The sequence below is a fragment of the Nycticebus coucang genome, chromosome 2, assembly GCF_027406575.1.
Source record: "Nycticebus coucang isolate mNycCou1 chromosome 2, mNycCou1.pri, whole genome shotgun sequence".
NCBI classification, from domain to species: domain Eukaryota; kingdom Metazoa; phylum Chordata; class Mammalia; order Primates; family Lorisidae; genus Nycticebus; species Nycticebus coucang.
The window spans coordinates 126,119,987-126,142,169 of record NC_069781.1 but is presented as its reverse complement, the minus strand read 5'-3'; the positions used below and the strand labels follow the sequence as shown (position 1 = coordinate 126,142,169).

At 38.9% G+C, this 22,183-nt stretch overlaps 1 long non-coding RNA gene across 1 annotated transcript in view; it reads right to left on the bottom strand.

Annotated features, from left to right (window-relative positions):
* Nucleotides 1-2,396: 2,396 nt before the first annotated feature.
* The window catches only part of LOC128579717 (uncharacterized), a 33,195-nt gene continuing 13,408 nt past the window's right edge, over nucleotides 2,397-22,183 (bottom strand). Inside the window, exon 3 of the long non-coding RNA XR_008378249.1 lies at nucleotides 2,397-2,651. This is a non-coding gene — a long non-coding RNA (uncharacterized LOC128579717). The remainder of the gene's footprint in view (nucleotides 2,652-22,183) is intronic.

The following is a 22,183-nucleotide window of genomic DNA, read 5'->3' as shown; positions in this document are numbered from 1 at the left end:
TTTTGTACAGTAAATTTTTTTTTTTTTTTTTGGCCGGGGCTGGGTTTGAACCCACCACCTCCAGCATATGGGACCGGCGCCCTACTCCTTGAGCCACAGGCACCACCCTGTACAGTAAATTTTTAAAAGCAAATACAAGTTCATCAGGGGAAAAGGAAAACACATCTTAAGACATGGAAAAATTGACTATTTAATTTACTCAGGTAAGAGGTAACCAGCTTAATTTTAACTAGTTTAGGTAAAAAGATAAAGATTTTAAATGTGTACACAGCCTTGCCCAAATCTGAATGCGAGAGAGCTCCTTTAGGCAACTTGAACTAAGGGTCCATATCTTGTAAGAGGAGAAGGACATGGCTGTGGTTGCACATGAGACACAATGCAAGGTCTGCATAATTTGACCTATTAAAAATAACAAATGCCATAAACATTCTGGTACAAATATCTTTGTTATAATGTGATTTTGGGTCTTCTGGGTATATACTTAGTAGAGGAATTATAGGATTGAATGGCAGATCTATTTTTAGATCTCTAAGTGTTCTCCAAACATCTTTCCAAAAGGAATGTATTAATTTTCATTCCCACCAGCAGTGCAGAAGTGTTCTCTTTTCTCCACATCCACGCCAACATCTCTGTCTTGGGATTTTTGTGATGTGGGCTAATCTTACTGGAGTTAGATGGTATATCAAGGTAGTTTTGATTTGCATTTCTCTGATGATTAAAGATGATGAGCATTTTTTCATATGTCTGTAAGCTGTACGACCAGAATGTTTATTGCAGCCCAGTTCACAATTGCTAAGTCATGGAAAAAGCCCGAGTGCCCATCGATCCACGAATGGATCAATAAATTGTGGTATATGTACACCATGGAATATTATGCAGCTTTAAAGAAAGATGGAGACTTTACCTCTTTCATGTTTACATGGATGGAGCTGGAACATAGTCTTCTTAGTAAAGTATGTCAAGAATGGAAGAAAAGATATCCAATATACTCAGCCCTACTATGAAACTAATTTATGGCTTTCATAGGAAAGCTAAAACCCAGTTATAACCTAAGAATATGGGGAAGGGGGAAAGGGAGGGAAAGGATGGGGAGGTTGGGAAGAGGGAGGGTGATTGGTGGGATTACACCTGCCGTGCATCTTACAAGATGAAGCTTAGTGAATGCAGAATGTGATTGTCTTAACACAATAACTAAGAAAATGCCAGGAATGCTATGTTAACCAGTGTGATGAAAATGTGTCAAACTGTTTATAAAACCAGTGTATAGTGCCCCATGATCATATTACTGTACACAGCTATGATCTAATACTAATAAAAAATAAATAAAAATAATTAAAATTAAAAAATAAAAACAAAAAATAAATAAATAAAAATAACAAATGCCATCTATCTGCCGTATTCACTATAATTTCTCTTAGGGGTGTGTGTGTGCATGTGACTGGAGGAGGGAGGGTTATGTTGGACAGGACATGGAAGGGAAGACGGAAGAGAAGCAAACCGTGGAACCCAGGAGCACTCTTCTGTCATGAAACCGTTGAGGACATCTGGCATTGACAGCTGCCCAAATATTTCTACAAACATCTCAACTCTCAAAGGTGATGTGTTCAGAAGTGTAAGCCCCGTGTGTTCTGTTCAATGCAACCAAATCACTTGTTGAGCTCAAGTGCTGGTAGGGAGGATGACTCTTCCCTTCCCCCTCCCTCTTTTCTTCTTTGCCTCATAAAAATAATTGTAAGCCCGAGCACTCTGGGAGGCTGAGGCAGTGCATTGTCTGAGATCAGATGGGTCTCTACTAAAAACAGAAAAACTAGCCAGGCAGGTGTGGTGGGTGCCCGTAGTGCCAGCTACTTGGGAGGCTGAGGCAAGGGTATCTTGAGCCCAAGAGTTTGAGGTTGCTGTGAGCTGTGATGACTCCACGACATGCTACACAGGGCATCAGAGTAAGACTCTGTCTTAACAAAAAACAAAACAAAACAAAAATTGATTAACCTGAATATGTTTTAATTTTATTTCTTTTTGTTTTTAGGGAAATTTAGTTTATCAGAGTAGTTAATTAATACCCAACAGTGATGAGGGAAGTATAAGAATGTGACATAGGTCAATTTGTGGATTCATTCAAAAACTGTTCTTTTTTTGTCAACTACTATGTGCCAGACAGAGTTTCGGCACAAGGTCTGAGAGAAGAGCAAAGAAATGGACTTGACCTCATGGCATTGACCTAGAGTCACAGGCACCACCTCCTTAGCTTGGTAGACTCAGCTCAGAATGTGGCATCTGCTAGTTAGCAGGCAAGCAATACATGCGCGCTTAGTCAATCTTCAACTTGGAGATTGAATGAACTAGTAACAACAAAGAGAACGAAAATCACTAGTGATTGAAACATATTGAATGTCCTCGTTTTAATGTTGCAAGGAAGGCTACTTTAAAACTCTTATCTACTGTCACCATTGCCGAATAAACACAGAAGATATTTGAACATTGAAATCTCCTGCAGAAGGTGGGAAGACAGGGATCGCTGTCGCCATGCCTGGCCTGGGGCTGCCTCAGCTTCTCTTGCTTCAGAGTTGGGACCAGTCAGCACCTGTGTGGTCACAAAGCCTGCTCCTGCACATCTGCCGCCACCACTCCTTGATGGGTTCAGATATCTGGACCTGAAGATCAAAAGATTTGCTTTCTACATGAATACAATGAAATGGAACTCCCAGTTACTTTTAGGTGATAAGAAGACCAGTGGCAAATATTTGGGGTAGTTGAGATGGTTCTATAATAGTGTGTGTGCCTTCAAGTTCATTACGCTGTACATTTATATCATGCATTTTTTTATGTATGTGCTATGCTCAATGATTAAAAAGTGTTTTTTTCTTTTCTTTCAAGTGACTAATAATAGGATTAAAAATATCTAATATATAAAAGTCTGTAAGTTCATAGTGTCTCTTAACAGAAGAAAACATTAATAAAAAGAAACCTCATTAATCACTTTTGGATACCAGTGAGGAACAATTTCTTTATTCTGAAAACTAATAAAGTGAAGAAGAATTTAATAAAATGCAACCAAAAATTTCCTTTACGTTGTTCCTCATCAGCTCAGGCCCAGCCTGAAGGACTACAGCTGAAATGGGGAGAACTGATCAATTAGATTCAACTCCTCTATCTCCCCATGACTCCCTTAAAGACAGGACATGTGACAAGGACGCTGACAATACCAGGGGCACGGCCTTTATGAACTATGGTGGCTGGCACCAACACGCTTAAGTGGCTTCTCCTCAGTAGCAATGAGGAGACCCCACAAAGGCAAAGAGGGGAAATAGTTAACCAACAAGGGTAAAAGGCAAGGTCTCAGCTCTAAATCAGATTTATCCAGTGAAAGCTCATAGCAGTGGGATTTATACATTTTGGACGTGGTAAGGTTCAAAATGCTAGAGAACTGTGCATAGCAAACTAGTTTTACTTGGTTACAAAACAGGTTATTTCAGGATCTGCATCCCTCCTGTTATTAGTATGCAAGATGAATGACAGTTGCGAGAAAAAGTTAATCATTACTATTATTTAGTAATAGATACATAGTACCAATTATAGAATTATCAATGGCACCAGTGACTCTCAGGTGATACGTTGGCTCCTTCTGAACTGGGCCTTGTGACATATTCCTTGTTTAATGTCAACAAAGGCCACTTATTGTCTCCATTGCACATAGGAAGTAACCAGCTCCCACAAAACAGGTTCAGTGGCTTATTAACAAGTAGCAGACTGGGGATTTGAACCCACTGTGTCTGGCTGAAACCTTTTGTTGATGAACACCAGCATGTACTCCGTCTCACAATTTCAACCTCAGGAAGAAGTTTTAAATTGTAAGAAAAACCTTTGGCATTTAATTTCCAATGATAAAAAAATCATTTCTTCAAGGAACAGGGCTAGCTCTTAATCAGTATTTGCTGCATGCCATCAAGCCCATTCTCACCACAGCAATATCTATTTGACAACCAGGGATAAAAGTGATATTCTTTGGAAAGTGATGCCACAATCTAGTTTTTTTTTTTTTTAAATCGTTTCGTGCAAGCTATGCTTTAATTTAATTTAAGTCTTGTGAAACAGCTTGCCCAAAAATGACTTTTGCAAGTCACGTACAGCATTTCAATCTGTCATTTGGTATTGACCTTCACAGCCTGAAATATATTGCCCTGGACCTGTGAAGCTTATGAGAATGATATTAAACTTGGTAATAGTTTTTAAATCTTATTTTATATCCATTCCAAATTTTACTCCACTATGTACAATTCTGAAAGCAATGCTATTATAGAACATTTTTAGATATCTACTAATGTTTTTGTTAATTAGAATTGAGGTTAAGTCAATAAATCTGCGTTAAAGTAGAAAGTTTACTCGAATAAAATGCAGAGAATCATTTATTCAGAAGAATATTTCCCTCTGTACTGCTTAGCAGATTTTAATGTTTTATGTAAGTATATTTAAGGCCCAACAGTCAGTTTATTAGAGTTTGTATACGTACGTTGAATTTGAAGTAACATGCTTTAATTAAATCTTACATTGTTGAATGTGACTCTTCTATTATCTATTTCTCCTATTTTAATTTTCTCCCTTCAATAATACCACAATAGAAATTAATTTTTAATGTGCACCACCGTTTGCTTTGTTGGCCAATGCAGAATTCAATTCTGCATCATTCATTCTGCCAGGAAAATGTCCACAGGATCACTGAAGTGTACGTCTGCTTTGAGAGGAAATGCAGAGATTGACAGAGAGTTTAGTGACGACTTCATGGTAACTACCTGGAAAGTTCAGTTAAGGGGAGTGGGTGGTGGTTGGAAACAAATCAATTGTTAACACCAGGGAAAATAGAAATTGTGTAAAAAAATTGATCACTTACTCTCTAACACAGCCGTCAGTAGGATTTATCGGTGATAATACACACTGAATACTAATTTAATGAAACAATCACCATATCACTTTCTTCAGAAAATAAGAATGGGATAGTTACAGGAAGGGATAGAAATGGAAAAAAACTTCATCTCCTTTAGTGGAAAGTCAAGAGATAACTCCTCAAAGTCAAATCATCCTCAGGAAAAGAGGAGGAAGACTAGCATGTTACACAAGGACAGGGTGGTGAGTTCTGCAAGAAATGTTGGAAATAGTTGCCTTTAGGAGAAGTGAAATCAGGGATGGATATTCTCCACAACATTTCTTTGAAATGTTTGAAACTATGATTTGTATAATTATACCACATATAATCTGCAAAAGATATAAATGCATTTTACTTAGAAGACCAAGGTTGAGAATCCAAAATTTAATCTGAGGACAGTCATCAAAGTTCAAGGCATTTGGAATTACTAATAAGCTATGTGCTCATTCTATCAAAAAAAAAAGTTCTCTACCAAATAAATAGTTTCCCTTGTCAAATGTAGAAGTACATGCAAAACCACACACAGTTTCAGTCTCGTGCATGTTCATGGTTATTTACCTGTGACAATGTAGGATCCTAAGTACAGGAGGTGAGTTTTCCAAACTCAGTTTTTCTAGCCAATGGGATCATAATTTTGTGAATAAAATGTATTTTAAAAAACACACTTAATTTTTAGGAATAAGAAACTATAATACAATATTTACTTTAATTGAAGTCATTTAACGTGATAAAACCCGTAATTTTGTTCCATCTCAAGCAAGTGGTGTACAACAATAAACATTTGCCTGCATCTGTTAATGCACATAATTCAATAAATACGTTGGGGGGGGTCCTCAGGTGCTCATTATATGGGAATTTAGTGATGAAAGATGTAATCAAGATGTCTGGCTCTTGGTTCTGCTCATCCAACAATATGAGATTCTTGAATTCTCAGAATTTAAAAAAAAATTTCCTTTATCTAGATTTTCATCTTCCTTAGACAGGTATCCTCAAATTAAGATCATGAGATCGGTATCATTAATTCAAGGTAAAAACCTCCTTTAATTTAGGTATAGTTGATTAAAGAGAGAATAGAAACAAAATAGGCAGAAAAGACTTCCCAAAGTGTTCTTAATAATCTTACTTGAAACCCAGAATTCATTTTTCCTCTGGAAATAATCACATGGGAACAGCTAACATTTTAAGATGTGTGATGCTCTTGGACACCTAGGGCTTATTTATTTTCTTTTGGCAATATTCACGTGTGCTTGCACATACAAATCTACTCAATCCATGTTTTTTGTGTGGTAAAAAAAATAATAGGGTAGTCAATTGAAGTAGTTACAAATGTTTCTTTTCTCTACTTCTTGCTTAAGTCACACAGAGTGCTAAGAATACAGACATGACCCCAGAGGTTTCTCAGTAACTTACATTTCAGCGTGAAATTCGATATTAGAAGATACATTATTTTCTCATTCCTATCAACATTTTTGCATGAATTGCATTTTGCATAGCCTGTAATTTGGGGAAGGAAGTGCACGCCTTCTGCAATGAACAAATTGCTTTTATTTTTTTGCATGTAAAATGCCACAAAAAAAAAAAAAAGAGAGAAAGAGAGAGAGAGACTTTTGACCTAAAGTGACTAATGTAAATATATTAAAATAAAGACTTGAGATAATTACCTTTTTAAGAAACATTATTTTGGTGCAGTATAACATTTGGAAACAGCCTAGTATGTGTATGTTCTTTCTTGGGCATATTATTCCAAATGTTTGAGTTTCTCTTTTCAAAAGAAAGACACTTTTTTGTAAATGCCCTTTTCTAAAATGTGGAAGAACAATTTTCGTTGCAAAGTAGATTGTGCAGAACCTCTGCTATCTTACCTAAATTATTAATTTGGTTAATCAGTGCATTCCCTTTACAGACATTCTGAAGGGAGACTGGCCCTACTCCCTGTCCAAAATTTCACACAATATTAATTAATAAATTTTTATGTTTTAAATTAAAACATTTTCAGGCCATTCAATGCCCAATTATCTTCTATAATATATATTATATGATACCAACCATTTATAACAAAAAGTGTTTCATTTAATTACAATTTGGACAAAGGAATTCGGTCTATATTTCCCCTACACATACAAATTGCATTTTATAACTGAACAAAACCTGTCCCCTCCCAAGCCCAGTACAAATAATTTCTTAAGATGTATAATTAGGACACCTGCCTGAAATCCTCTGATAGGTTTTTAGTTCATTTCTTGGGAGAAGTGTTCTGGCTGTTTTTTTTTTTAATAAAAGCTACTTTGCTAAATTGCTTTCCAAGCAGACCTCAGAACATTAGCAGTCAAAGTCTGGCTCTGGCCCTGTTGCAATTTGAATATTAACAGTCCTAGTTTTACAGCCATTTGCTTTTGAGTAATGCGCTACAACTTCCACAATTCAGCCATCATTTTTTCCCTTCCTCAGCTGGCCATGGCCCTTAGAATGTTTGCGTGGTGTCACCGTGAATGTGCTCAGAGTAGAGTTATATGGCATCATTTGAAGAAACATTGCGTTAATAACCAGAGTTCAAGGGCAAAGGATATAAACGGAGCAAATTACAAGTCTGAACAGATATATAGCTTTTGCTAAAAGGGAAATGGGCTGCTACTTTATTTACTGGGCACTGGAGCACTTGTGGAAGGTGCCAGAATGCAGGAAGGCATTTTTAAATGCCCACATCCCAGCTTAAGAAAACAACACATATTGTCAGATTAGAGAGAAAGCTAACACAGAGAACAATGATTCTGAGTTTCCTAACGAGAGAGTATGATTCGCTTTAACGTACCTTAAGATTTCAGGGTAATTTCAAAGATGATATTATCATTTTATCTGCCAACACGGAGGATAAGTAGAAGCTTGCTGGAAATATGAACTCAAAAGATTATATCAAACTGCAATTTGGCCCAATTTGTTGAAGATTTCTTATCCTGTGTGCTGTAACCATTTTCACTAGGGTTCCCACACTAGTTCAAGAATGATTTGTGAAAATGCTATATTTTGTCATTATATGTTGACTTCAGAACTACTTCAACAATTAAATGAAGAGGAACCAAAAATTCAAAAGAGAAGGAAAAAAATTGTAAAAAAGGAACAAAAGGACTTTATCAATAATAAAAAAATCAAAGAAACAACTTCTACTTGCTACTTTACCAAAGCAATGTTTACTACTATTCACAACTCTGAGCATACTTTAAAATATGTGATTTATTCCACAATATATACAGATACAAAACATCACATTATATACCTCAAATATATACAATTTTTGTTTGTCAATTTCACCTCAATAAATCTGAAAGAATGTGATACAAAATTTTCCTACTGGCAGGATAGAAAGCTACAACTTTTTGTTTGTAAAGTAGCTTAGAAACTACTGTAAAAACTACAAAATGTTCATAAAACATGGCCTTTTAATTCCATTCAAAAAATTTCTCTGCAATTCATTATTTAAAGCACATTTTGCCTCCAGATGTTCCTTACTGTATTATTTAGTTTTGTGAAACCTAGAAGTGATCTAACCATCCAACACTGGGGAGATGGCTAAGTAAATTATACATACATTCAACGAAAGATTAGGCTTTACTAAAATTGTTGATATGAACACTCTGTAATAACATTAAACAGTGTCTTTGACATAATGCTGTATAAAGAATCCACAGGATTCAAATGTATCCTTGTATAAGTATTTAAGCATACATAAAAACAATTCTAACAAAAACATGCATTGATTTAATTTCTGGGTGCATTTTTTTGATATGTTGCCTTAGCCTAATGGGGTTATGAGGTTTCTTTAAAAAGTTTCTTTTATCTAAATTTCTTATTATGCTAATATGGTATTTGAAAGAGAAATACATATACTTAAGCGTTCTCCTTCCCTCTCCCTCACTTTTCAACCACCGTTAGCTAAAATACACCTCTGTGACATGGGTGACAGGTTTCCATCTCATTCATTGCTATTTTAAACACAGCTTAGGGGTGGTGGTGGTGAGAGCACAGGAGGAGGAATAGTAGAATTTTAAAGCACAATTAATCTGAACAACGTTTTCCTTATAAGAAAACATCCCAACTGTTTTCTCTAAACTATTTTGCTCTCAGAAGTAGATGAATCCGCTGACAGGCAGGACCCACTGACACCTTGTCTAGAGACGTATTACCTTCAGCCAGGCGCCTCGCACAGCCGAGATGCTCGCAGCTAGAGGACTGTCCTTTGGTTGCCAAAGTACATCCCGGATGACACAATAGTCCCTCCACCTGCCCCATTGCTATGGGGGTTCACAACATTATTTTCTCCTGCTCTCTCTCTGTTTGCTCTAATCTCTGCTCTCAACCTAATGAGCTTTTAAAGGAATACCTCTTAAATCGAATTGCCTAAAACAATGCCAAATCATCTTTTGGCAAGGACAAACAAAACATATTCAAATCACTCATGATTTTTAAACACATAAAAGATAGATAAACAAAATGTTGCACATTTTAATGTGCAAAATATATACCTAGAACACATCCTTCCATTTTGTAATTTTTGAAAGAAAAAAACTTGTTTTAGCATTTAAGAGTCTCATATTTTGACCCCACATGAACCCCACATGGACCCCATCTAAAATGCATCTCTCCGCCTCTCCCCACCCCACCCCTATTTTCAGTGGTTTTAATATTGCCTGAGATAAGGGAATGCAACTGTTCAGGTCTGATTTCACAATTTCACATCAGTTCCCAGGTGCTGATAGGGCATCACGCACCTAAATGACAAATAGGACTTCTGAACTGTTTGCAATTTGGGAAGAGCAGTCTGGAGAATTGTTCTGATGGTGAAATGATTCGTCGAACATCAATCCGGAATCACGCGGGGTTTTCGCGGTCCTCTTTCCCATAGTGCGTTTTCCTTTCTCCCACAGAGATAGAATAGAAACTATCTTCAAAATCTAAACATTCCAAGCCCCGTCCTTTTGTGCAGGCATCTTGCTCTCCGGGCTGGGCTGGGAGCTGCACCAGCGCGCTCCTATTCGCATTCGCCGGCCCCCTGCTGCCCCAGCCCAGGGCGGCAGACAGGACATCCATCACCCGCCCTCCCGCCGCCCGCGCTGCCACCGCCGCCAATGGGCGGCAGGTGGGGTCGCACCTGCGGGACAGCCCACCGCCTCCACGCGCGCTCCTGGCCGCGCCTCGCAGGCTAGCGGTGCCCTTGAGAGCCGCTGCGTTCTCCAAGCCTAGAACCGGACAGGTAGGCTCGGGTGACAGGGACCGTATATGCGCTGAGCCGGCCGCTGGCAGCTGGAGGGTGAGGGAGCGGTTGGAAAGCTGGAGGACACGTCCTCTCCTAATACGCACGCCAGCTTGGGAAGCGTCTGCCATGGATTGTGTGCACACGCTGGCCCTCACTGGGGTTAGCGCCCCAAAAGTTGAAGAATTAGGATGCCTACTTTGGGACGGGAAGTGTAAATGAGAAGGCATTTTAGTGACAGAATGTGTTGCCTCTGGTCTGTTTCACGTGAGGGAGTTGGCAAAGCCAGGTCTGAATTCTGCGCCCCCAAGCACCCTTCAGGCAGTGTTGCCCCCAAACCCAAGTGAACAGTGTTAACTGGATGCTAAGGATTAAATAGTCCCCATAGGGTGCAAAACCCACCCTGAACAAAAACCTAACCCAGACCTTAAGGGCCTTTAAAATGATCATTAACAATTCAGAAAAAAAAAAAAAAAAAAAAAGAACAGGACCTCAAACCTCAGAGAAGCTTCTTTTTCCAAACAGGCAAACTCTTTGGAGTGCGATCCACTTGCCTTTGGTGGACGGTGGGGGAGTTAAGGTGGTGCTGAGTTCACTGGCAGCTAGAGAAGTCCTACTAACATGTTACAGATTTTGTAAGTGGGCTCGATAACTCCCCCCTGGTTTAAAGGATCCAAAATATCTACTTTATCATGTAATTTGAGAAGAACTAAGGACAAGCAGGATCCCTCCCTCTCCCCATATGCTCCAGGACTGTGTCTATGTCTGTAATGTAAGCACAGGGCCTGAGAAAACAGCAGCCTTGCCCAGGAGCTTCAGGATTTCGACATTTTTCTCACAAAAGCATATTTCTAAAAAATAAAAAAATAATGAAAATAACAACCGCAGCAACAAGCATCACTTTCCAACCTCCTGCCCCTGGCTTGCTTCTGAATCATAAATCATGAAAGAGAGAGAGAAACAATGACTCCAGTCTTCCTGCCTTTAACAACTGGAACTGATAATGACAAAAAGGAAGAGAAATAAACAAGTGAGCCGCCTTGCCTTAGAAGAGGAGGGGCCCACTCGGGAAACTGGAGGTTCCTGATCTCTAACGACCTCCCATCCCAAAGAAAGGTCACTCCTCTAAATTGACAGCTCTCAAATCTGGCCTCACTCGAGACTCACACATATATCTATATATTTGTTTTATTTAAAGATATAGGAATGCCTAGAGCAATATCCTGATATGATTGGTCTAGGGTGCAGTCTAGACTGCTGTGAATTCCAATCCTGTTTCGTTTCATGGGATACATGAATGGGATTCTTGGATACTCTTCTGTTCTGTTTCATGAGATATAGTTATCCTCCTTTTCCATGCTCTTCCTTCCTACTCAGGCATGTACACAGAACCCACATCAGGGAAACAAAGTCTCTCTCCTTTTTTTCTCACCCGTTACTCATTTCCATTAGCATTCTGTTCTTTCTGGCTGCTAAAAATTTACCATTCTTCCTCTGATCACAGTGATGGGAGTTTTGGAGTTGCTGTTCCCCTAGTGATGCATTTGTGTTTGTATCATTATTTAAAATACTGACTTTCAGGGGGATAGACAGCTGTGAAATTTTGAAAGATAAAATATTTTTTTTCTCAGAACTTAGGAGCCCAGGGAAGGGGAGAAGCCCACTTTCAGGTGGTGGTGGTGGTCCATCCACTTCTTGCCTACCTGCGCTGCTGCAGGCCTCCCGTAGAAGTCTGCCTGCACATTTTGTATGAGCAGAACATTCTTCCTGTTCACCAAAGTGGAACTGAAGTTTCTCTTTCCCTTGGTTTTTCTCACTCCCCGTAGCCAGCAGCGACGCATTTCTGGATTATGTTGTACACTTTACCTTGAGAGATAGATGATCTGTTCTTTGATTAGACACCCTGACCTTTTACGGGTGTTGATCATTGATCTTGATCTAGGCTGGATAGAAAGCTCTTGACTCTGAGAAGTTATTCTGCTGCTGACACCACAGGGGAATTCAATTTCTGGGTCCTGGCGGCCCCTGCAGCATGGCACTTTCTCACTGAGGATTTCTCTTATTAGTATTTTACTTTTATTAAGCAAGTTGCAGCCTCTGCTTTCCAGCTCCAGCTTTTAGTTACAGTAATCAATTTTTCAGGGTAACCGGCTATAATCATGGGCTTAGATATTGAACTTTCTTGGGGCTGAGACATAGAGTGTCCCCATGAAGGGGTTTCTCCATACATTGCAGACAGATGGGTAATAATACCATACATTAATACCTCCTCATTGGTTTATGTCTGTTTGACCACAGTGCAAGCATAATTATTTTTGCCCAGTGAAAGCTATTAGAGATCTATTTGGTAGGTTTTACGATCAATAGCTCCTGTGATATTTGTGTAGCAGCCACAGAATAATCAATTGAAGGTCATATAAAGTAAATTACCATCCTCCTATAATGATTCTTTTTTCTAGATGAGAATTGGGTTTTATTATTTCATCAGGAGCCTCTCACAGAGCATGCTCCGTCTGTTGGAGAAAAAGAGATATGAAAGTTGGGAGCATGTTTTGAACATAGTATTAATATCCATTACTTGAATTTATGTTATTGGATTATTGAATTAGTGGATTCACACTGGAATTCCTTCAAAACCCTTTCTTATGTACTCAGTGACACAGTTAATAATAGTCGAGAGCAAACGGATACCTTTGCCGCATGGTGGAGTGAGTCACTTTGCAGAAGTCAATCTTTGTAACTGTCTCTTTAAAGCAAATTTGGAGTTGGTTAAATGTGTTATATTGACAGTGTGACCAACCGGGAGCTTCTCTCTGCAAACCCTTTTGGAGAGTGACTGGTGAACTAAGCAGGAGATGGAGTCAGGAATGCTGAATACTAATTCATTGTCTACCAGTAGCTCAAGGTGAACTCCAAGATGGGGGTGGACAGGGGTGGGGTGCCTGTACACCTGCTTGCCAGCCAGGCCTCTCTCTCACATGAAATGCCTAACCTGAATTTTCAGGCTGGCAGTGCAAGCCACAGCGATGGCTATGCCTCTGTAAAAGATTGCAATTTGCCAACCGGAGGCATGCAATCCCCCAACTGTCTTAAAGGGACCCATTTTCAAAGTTGAGCCTTTCTTTTTGTGGGTGCAATCAGTTGTGCACTGAAAAACTGCAGCCACAGTTGGATAACTGCAGACACAACAGGCCACGAGAGGCCTCTTTGCTCCAAATTTTGTACCTGCAACTAATTGCACTTACACAAAATGGGAGTGTGGTAGGAGCTTTTTTATAAAATTTGGGCCAGTAAATTCTCCATGGAGAAAATAGGCAAGGAAAGAAAATTACTCACTTTCTTAAAGACAAAGGCAAATGGAGACATTCTTCTTTGATCTAGTCTGTGTAGCATGGTCTTGAAACCAAATATGAGGGACCACAAACAACCTGATCATTTGGGACATTGCCTGGGACTCAATGACACTTTGCAAATGTATAAGAAATAATTTCCTGAAAAGTGGCCCAGGGAAAATTTTAGTGAGTTTGAGACTATACAATTAGTGATAAATTAATGAAGCATTTTAGAATAAATTGCAATGGAGATTTTTTTTTAAGAAATAGTTCCTATTAATTCTCATTTGTTTTGCAGACAACTAATGAAAAAATTAAGATAGTAGTGACTCTAGATTTTAATCAGAAAGGTAAATCAGGAGGTAGTTTAGATGTATATAAAATATATACACACATACTATAATGTATTTATGTATTTGTACATACATATATAAATATATTTAATCACATTATATATATGTGCATCTCTACCTCATATATACAAATATTTTATAGAATCATACATTTTATTTACTGCTTTTTGATGAGCCAAGGGAAAGGGCAGTCTTGCTTCTTAAAGGATGTCAAATGCAACTTATGGTAACTTCAAGTCTCTGTGGCTGAACCTCTGCAGGGAGAGGCTGCAGGACCCCACAGGGCCCCCATCACATCATCTATTCTTTACAACATGGTGATAAGAAAGTTGGGGTTGAACTCATGACCTTGTTTTTTGCCTTTTATAAATGACTAAATTAAGCTCATATTCTGAGATTTGCAGTCAAGTGCAAAAAAGTACCAGAATTTTGAGAAACTGTTCTTACAGAAATAGTTTGCAATGTAATAGTGTGTCAAGGACAAATTTAACAACCAACAGAATGAGAAAAGGTTTTGGCGGCTCTTATGGTTTCTAGGAAACTGATGAAGGATTCACATAGCGATAGTTAAAAAACAAAGTCCAGGTAGACATAGAACAATGGAACAGAATAGAAGGTGTAGAAATAAATCCATACATACGTGATCAACTGGGCAAGGGTACCAAGAATATACAATAGAGAAAGACAGTCCCCTCAACAAATGGTGTTGGGATAAACAGACACCCACAAGTGAAAGAATAGTATTGGTTTACACCATACACAAAAATCAACTCAAAATGGGGTCCAGACTTAAATATAAGATCAAAAAACTGTAAAACTCCTAGAGGAAAACAGGAGAAAAAATGTCATGACATTGGTCTTGGCAATGACTTCATAGATGTTACCCCAAAAGCACAGACAACAAAAGCAACTATATGTATCAGGCTACAAAGTTTCTGCACAGCAAAAGAAACAATCAATAGAATGAAACGGCAGCCTACAGACTGGCAGAATATATTTACAGATCACATTATTACATTATAGATCAATATTATATTAAATAAAGGATTAATTTATAAACTGTATACAATGCACTATTCAATAGCAAAGTATAATGGTAACACCCAATTTTTTTAAGTGGGCTAAGAGCTTGAATAGATATTTATCCATTGAAGGCATACAAATGGCCAACAGGTATAGGAAAAGATGCTTCATGTCGCTAATCATTATGGAAATGAAAATAAAAACCACAGTGAACTATCACTTCACAATTGTTAGAATGGCTGTTATCAACAACAACAAAAAAAATAAATAAAGAAATAAAGGAAAGAAAAGAAACTCAAATGACAACAAGTGTTGAAGGATGTGGAGAAATTAGAAGCTTTGTATATTACTGGCAAGAATGAAAACTGGTGTAGTCACTCTGGAAAATCGTATAGAGGTTTACAAAAATGTAAAATAATACTAGCACATGGGGGTGGTGCCTGTGGCTCAAAGGAGTAGGACACCGGCCACATATGACGGAGGTGGTGGGTTCAAACCCAGCCCCAGCCAGAAACTGCAAATAATAATAATATTAATACCATATGAATTAGTAGTCTCACCTCTGGGTATTTATCTGAAAGAATTGAAATCAACATCTCAAAGTACCATTAACACTACCACATTTGTTGGAGCATTATTTACAATAGCTGAGATGTGACAATAGCACAGGTATTCATCGACAGATGAATATACAAAGAAAATGTGGCACATACCTACAAACAGATACCACTCAGCCTTAAGAAAAGAAAATCCTGCAATGGTCACCAGTGTGATATTTTGAAAAATACAATTAGTCTTATCCCCATCTCCTGGCATATAACTCCTAAAATTCTTGGAATCTCAAAAGTGATAATTGTATTTTGTATGCTGGCCATCTCAGGTAGGTAGCTTCAGGATGGTGGCTGGTCACTAGAAACATCAAAACTAGATTAGAAGGTTGGGACTTCAAGTCCCACTCACCAGCCACCTGGGAGTGGAAAGGGGCTGAAGGTTAAATTGACCACCAACGGCCTAATTTAACCAGTTATGCCTACATAAAGAATGTTCCATGAAGACCCAAAGAACTCAGTTCAGAATGTTTCTGGAGAGCTGGACAATTAAAAGTTCCTGGAGGGTGACATTCCCAGGAAGGACCTCAACACTCCACGCTCCTTTCCCTGAGTCCCACCTTATGCATCTTTTCATTTGTATCCTTTGCAATATTAGTTACAATACATTGGTAAATGTAATCATGTGTTTTCCTATATTCTACATGTATAAGCCATGGTAGTAAGTTAATCAAACCCAGGAAAGGGGTTGTGGAAACTCACATGGATAGCCCACTCAGAAGCACAGACAAAATGACCTGGGACTTAAAGGGGGGGCCAGCCTGTGGGACGGAGCCCTCACCCGGGGGAATCGGCTGCTATCTCCAGGTGGTTGGTGTCACAGCTGAATCAGAATTCCCAGCTGCAAGTTGATTGCCTGCTTGATAAGTAGGGGGAACGCCCTACACATGTGGGGTCAGAAGCACACCGTGAGAGTGGTAGAAGAAGACATTTGATTTGTATTATTGTCCTCAATGAGGACGAAACCTGAGGACATCACGTTAGGGGGAATGAGCCAGTGACAGAAGGACAAATGCTGTATGTTTCCATTCGTATGAGGTATCTAAAAGTGTCACATTTACAGAAGCCAAGAGAGAGAATAGAATGGTGATGTGAGAGGAGGAGGAATGGCGTTTGGCTAATCCATGGGGACTAGGTTTCAGTTATGTGATACAAGTAATGTCTAGAGATCTGCTCTGTAACATTGTGCCTATAGTTAACAATATTGTACTGTACTCTTAAAATCCAAGAGGGTACATTCTATGTTCAGTGTTCTTACCACAATCAAATAGAAGTACAAATGTATAAACATAAATGAAAGTCCATGATACCATGGCAGGATACTCTTGGAATAAGACCATGGAAGGCTGGGAGTCTTCCCTTTGGTTGACCAGCTGCCTTCATATGGCAACATGAGTGTAAATCATGTTTTGAAACTTGGGTACTTTTTCCCACAGAATAACACTCAAAGGAATTATTAGGTTCTCTCACATTTTTTTAAACGGACTTTCAATGTAAATATAAAATCCAGTGATCCAGCACTGAATATATCTTGGTATGAATAACGGCATTTATTTCTATCTAGGTATATCGGCCTGGTAATGCAGTCTCCCTGGCAAAATCCTTCAAGACAATTAAGAGCCAGTAGAAATACAAATTTACCCCCAAGCAGCATATTAAACGCCACCAGTCTACACCATGATGGGGCCGCTGCAGACTGCAGTGCTCCTTCTTCGTCTTTCCCCATCTTTCCTTTCATGACACATTATATAAAGGAAGCCTCTGTTATTGCCCTTTGGAGAGGATATCAAATAAGGGATTAATTTATCTTATTCATTCAGCTGAACCTCAGTTCAGTGTGGGTCTCCCGCTGTAAAGGGGATGGAGAGCTTGTAGAAGGTTCAGAGAGGAGGAATACAAATGCGATAAGCAATGGAATTTGAGATATGCTTAGAAAAGTGTCCTATTGAAGAAGAAGGTGAAAGATGACAGACGTATGAAATGACGAAGAGGAAATTGCAGGACTTTTTTTCTTCAGAGGTAAAAGTAATAACATTTGGGGAAATGGACTTAAATTAGGAGCAATTTCACATGTACAGAAAAACAGCCCATTAAACTGCGAAAGCAAAAAACATAGTTTTAATGAACAAGGAAGTGAAGCCAGGGAATATCAATTCTTACAAGAAAAAAAAAAAGGTGCCCTGTGCAAATGAAACCAGCGACAAATGAACAGCAGCTGTCGGAACTGACTGGTGGTGGTGATGATATGGTCATTGGAAATCTTTCATTGCAAGTCTTTGCTACAACCTGGCACTCCCTGGTCTGTCTAGTACTTGCCTTGCCAACGCCAGCCTTGGATTAACTCAATATACCTGTCCAGCACCTGCACTTGGGTAAGGTTGGTTGATCCTGACTGATCCTGGTTTCACTGTAAGGGGAGGGGGGTGGGGCCTTGGTGTGTGTCACACTTTATGGGGGCAAGACATGATTGCAAGAGGGACTTTACCTAACAATTGCAATCAGTGTAACCTGGCTTATCGTACTCTCAATGAATCCCCAACAATAAAAAAAAAAAAGAATAAAATCGTAAACCCCCAGTTGTCTCTTACCACAGTCCTGCAGCTCTACGAAGTCTCCCTGTTGTCTTCAAGACAATAATAACATGTCCTCTCCTCTCCTCAAATCTGCAGTTCACCCTAACCCGACCTTGCCTCAACCTTTAACTGGAAAATAAGTGCCATCGACAGGAAATTTTTTTACAAAATTTTTTTTAAACTTCAAAACTCACCTACACCTACACTGTCTCATCTTTTTCTTCAAGATTACAACTGATGAAAGGTGCCTCCTGCTTTCTGAGGCCAGACCCTTTATTTGGATTCTGAGTCTTCTCCTGCCATCCTTCTCAAGAAGTTTGTAGACATTGGTTCCTTGTTCTTCTGAATCCAATGCCCCTCTTTACTGGACCATCGTATTACACGAATAAGCAATATAAACACCTAAACAGAAAACGAACAAACAAAAATCAAACCCTACACTTGGCAAAAGATGATAGTTGATCTCCAATATCCATTGCCTCCCTTCTCCCTGTGCTTGTATCTGGGTCTGTGAACACGTGAAATAGGCCACAGTCCCCAAATTCCCTTCCAGTCGGAGTGGCCTGTGAATGAGTAAGCAGGGGCCTTATGTCCACCTGTCTGAAGCGTCCTCAGTGGGGCCATCTGAGCCTCTCGTCCCTTCCTCCTCTGTGCAGGTTGGCTCTGCTGTCGGGAGAACAATCTGGGTGCCTGTGCACTTGGGTAAGGTAGCGGAGCCACCACAGCAGCCCCGGACTTCTCATCTCCTAACATGATTAATAGTGGTGAAAAAATAGACATCTAGTTTAAACTGCTGTTATATTTTCTGTATTTTCTTGCAGCTCAGATTAATCCTAGCTGGTACACTAACAGTCCCTACAACTCATCTCCCTCAAGCAGCCACAACTTTCACCGTCCCCTCACAGGTGAGAACTCAGAGTTACCCCCATGTGTGTCCTTCGCATCCTCATTTCCACCATGTTTCAGATAACCCCAGGATGGCATCTGCCATTTCTTCAAGGATTTGTTATAAAAAGTACTGCATGGGAAATTAATATAAATTTTAATATAAATTTATATAAATTAATATACATTTTAATATAAATTTATGTTAAATTGGAGAGTGCTGTGCAAACATCTACTTGTAGTGTGTGTTCGTATGTCCTACATACTGCCTAGAAGATGAAGGCTTTTATTTCTTGAGTTGGATTTCTAAGAGTGAAACTGTTCAGTGAAAAAACATACAGACACACATGTATACACAGATACATTTTTTAAAGTATATTTAGAATACATTTTTAAAAATATATTTTCCTTTTGATGGCACCATTTTTTTTTTGGCTTATTTCTTTCCCTATTCAGCTTATAAACTCACTTCCCTCTCTTCTCTATTTACAAGAGCCATCCAGAAAGTATCCAGCCGTGTACTACGAAAAATGGTATCCATGTGGGCTGGGTACTTTCTGGAGTTAAATACCAGATATACCTGTGGATCAGCCCAGTTCTCCACGGGGAAGTTCCATGAACTTTATTAGTGATAATAATCCTTCCATATGCTCTCAAGCACAGGCATTCTTATACAGATATAATCCTATGATCCTCTGTGGCTTGATACAGAGGGTGCATGTATATATATGTGTATAATTACTTATTTTTCCAAAATGGGCTGTATAATTCCTATGTAAGGGTTTTCCTACTAAGTCAATTTGTATGGAATTCCATCTCACTTTGTATGACTTTAATTTATTCGTTTTAGTGGTTGCAAAATATTGCATGACATGGATGTGATTCACCTGTTTTTCACATTTGCCACTATGGAGAGTGCTGTGGAAACATCTACATGTAGTGTGTGTTCATATGTCCTACATACTGCCTAGAAGATGAAGGCTTTTATTTCTTGAGTTGGATTTCTAAGAGTGAAACTGTTCTGTGAAAAAACATACAGACACACATACACACATACACACACACATATATATAGACACACATATACATAGACACACATATACAGACTCACACATGTATACACACACACACACACACACACATATATATATATACCAGCAGTTCTCAACTTGTGGGTCACAACCCCTTTGTAACAATGAAAACACATTGCAGCATTAGGAAGGTTTTTTTTTTTTTTTATTAAATCATAGCTGTGTACATCAATATGATCATGGGGCACCATACACTTGGTTCATAGAATATTTGACACATTTTCATCTCATTAGTTGACATAGCCCTCCTGGCATTTTCTTAGTTACTTTGCCAAGATATTTACATTCCACATTTGCCAAGCCTCACATGTACCCTTATAAGATGCACCACAGGTGTGATCCTTTCAATCCCCCTCCCTCTACCCACCTCCCCCCTCCCTCCCCATGCTTTCCCCCTTCCCCCTGTTCTTAGGTTGTAACTTGGTTATAGCTTTCATGCGAAGGTCCTAAGTTAGTTTCATAGTAGGGGTGAATACATTGGATATTTTTTCTTCCATTCTTGAGACACTTTATTGAGAAGAATATGTTCCAGCTCCATCCATGTAAACATGAAAGAGGTAAAGTCTCCATCTTTCTTCAAGGCCGCATAGTATTCCATGGTGTACATATACCACAATTGGTTAATCCATTCGTGGATGGATGGGCACTTGGGTTTTTTCCATGACTTAGCAATTATGAATAGGGCTGCAATAAAGATTCTGGTACAAATATCTTTGTTATGATGTGGTTTTTGGTCTTCTGGGTATATGCCCAGCAGAGGAATTACAGGATTGAATGGCAGATCTATTTTTAGATCTCTAAGTGTTCTCCATATCTCTTTCCAAAAGGAATGTATTAATTTGCATTCCCACCAGCAGTGCAAAAGTGTTCCCTTTTCTCCACATCCACGCCAACATCTCTGGTCTTGGGATTTTGTGATATAGGCTAGTCTCACTGGAGTTAGATGATATCTCAAAGTAGTTTTGATTTGCATTTCTCTGATGATTAAGGATGATGAGCATTTTTCATATGTCTGAAGTCCGCTCGCCTGTCTTCTTCGGAGAAGTTTCTTTTCAAGTCTCTTGCCCAGCCTGCGATGGGATCCCTTGTTCTTTTCTTGCTAATACGTTTGAGTTCTCTGTGGATTCTGGTTATTAAACCTTTGTCAGAGACATAACCAGCAAATATCTTCTCCCATTCTGTGGGCTGTTTGCTAGCTTTACTTACTGTGTTCTTGCCTGTGCAGAAGCTTTTTAGTTTGATAAAGTCCCAAAAGTGTATTTTTGAAGCTGCTTCAATCGTCCTTCTCATAAAAAACTCACCCAACCCAATTTCTTCAAGGGTTTTCCCTGCACTCTCTTCTAGTATTTTTATAGTTTCATGTCTTAAGTTTAGGTCTTTAATCCAGTAAGAGTCTATCTTGGTTAGTGGTGAAAGGTGTGGATCCAGTTTCAGTCTTCTACAGGTTGCCAGGCAGTTCACCCAGCACCATTTGTTAAATAGGGAATCTTTTCCCCACTGGATGTTTTTAATTGGCTTGTCAAAGATTAAATAACGGTGAGTAGCTGGGTTCATCTCTTGGTTCTCTATTCTGTTCCAGACATCTACTTCTCTGTTTTTGTGCCAATACCATGCTGTTGTATATCTGGAAAACACTAGGGACTCTACTACAAACTCTTAGAAGTGATCAAGGAATACAGCAACGTCTCAGGTTACAAAATCAACATTTATAAATCGGTAGCCTTTATATATACCAACAATAGTCAAGCTGACAAAACAATTAAGGACTCTATCCCATTCACAGTAATGCCAAAGAAGATGAAATATTTGGGAGTTTATCTAACAAAGGATGTGAAAAATCTATATAAAGAGAACTATGAAACTCTAAGAAAAGAGATAGCCAAGAATGTTAATAAATGGAAAAACATACCATGCTCAGGGCTGGGAAGAATTAACATTGTTAAAATGTCCATACTACCCAAAGCAATATATAACTTCAACGCAATCCCTATTAAAGTTCCACTGTCATACTTTAAAGATCTTGAAAAAACAATACTTCGTTTTATATGGAATCAGAAAAAACCTCGAATAGCCAAGACATTACTCAAAAATAAAAACAAAGCAGGAGGAATTACGCTACCAGACCTCAGACTATACTACAAATCGATAATGATCA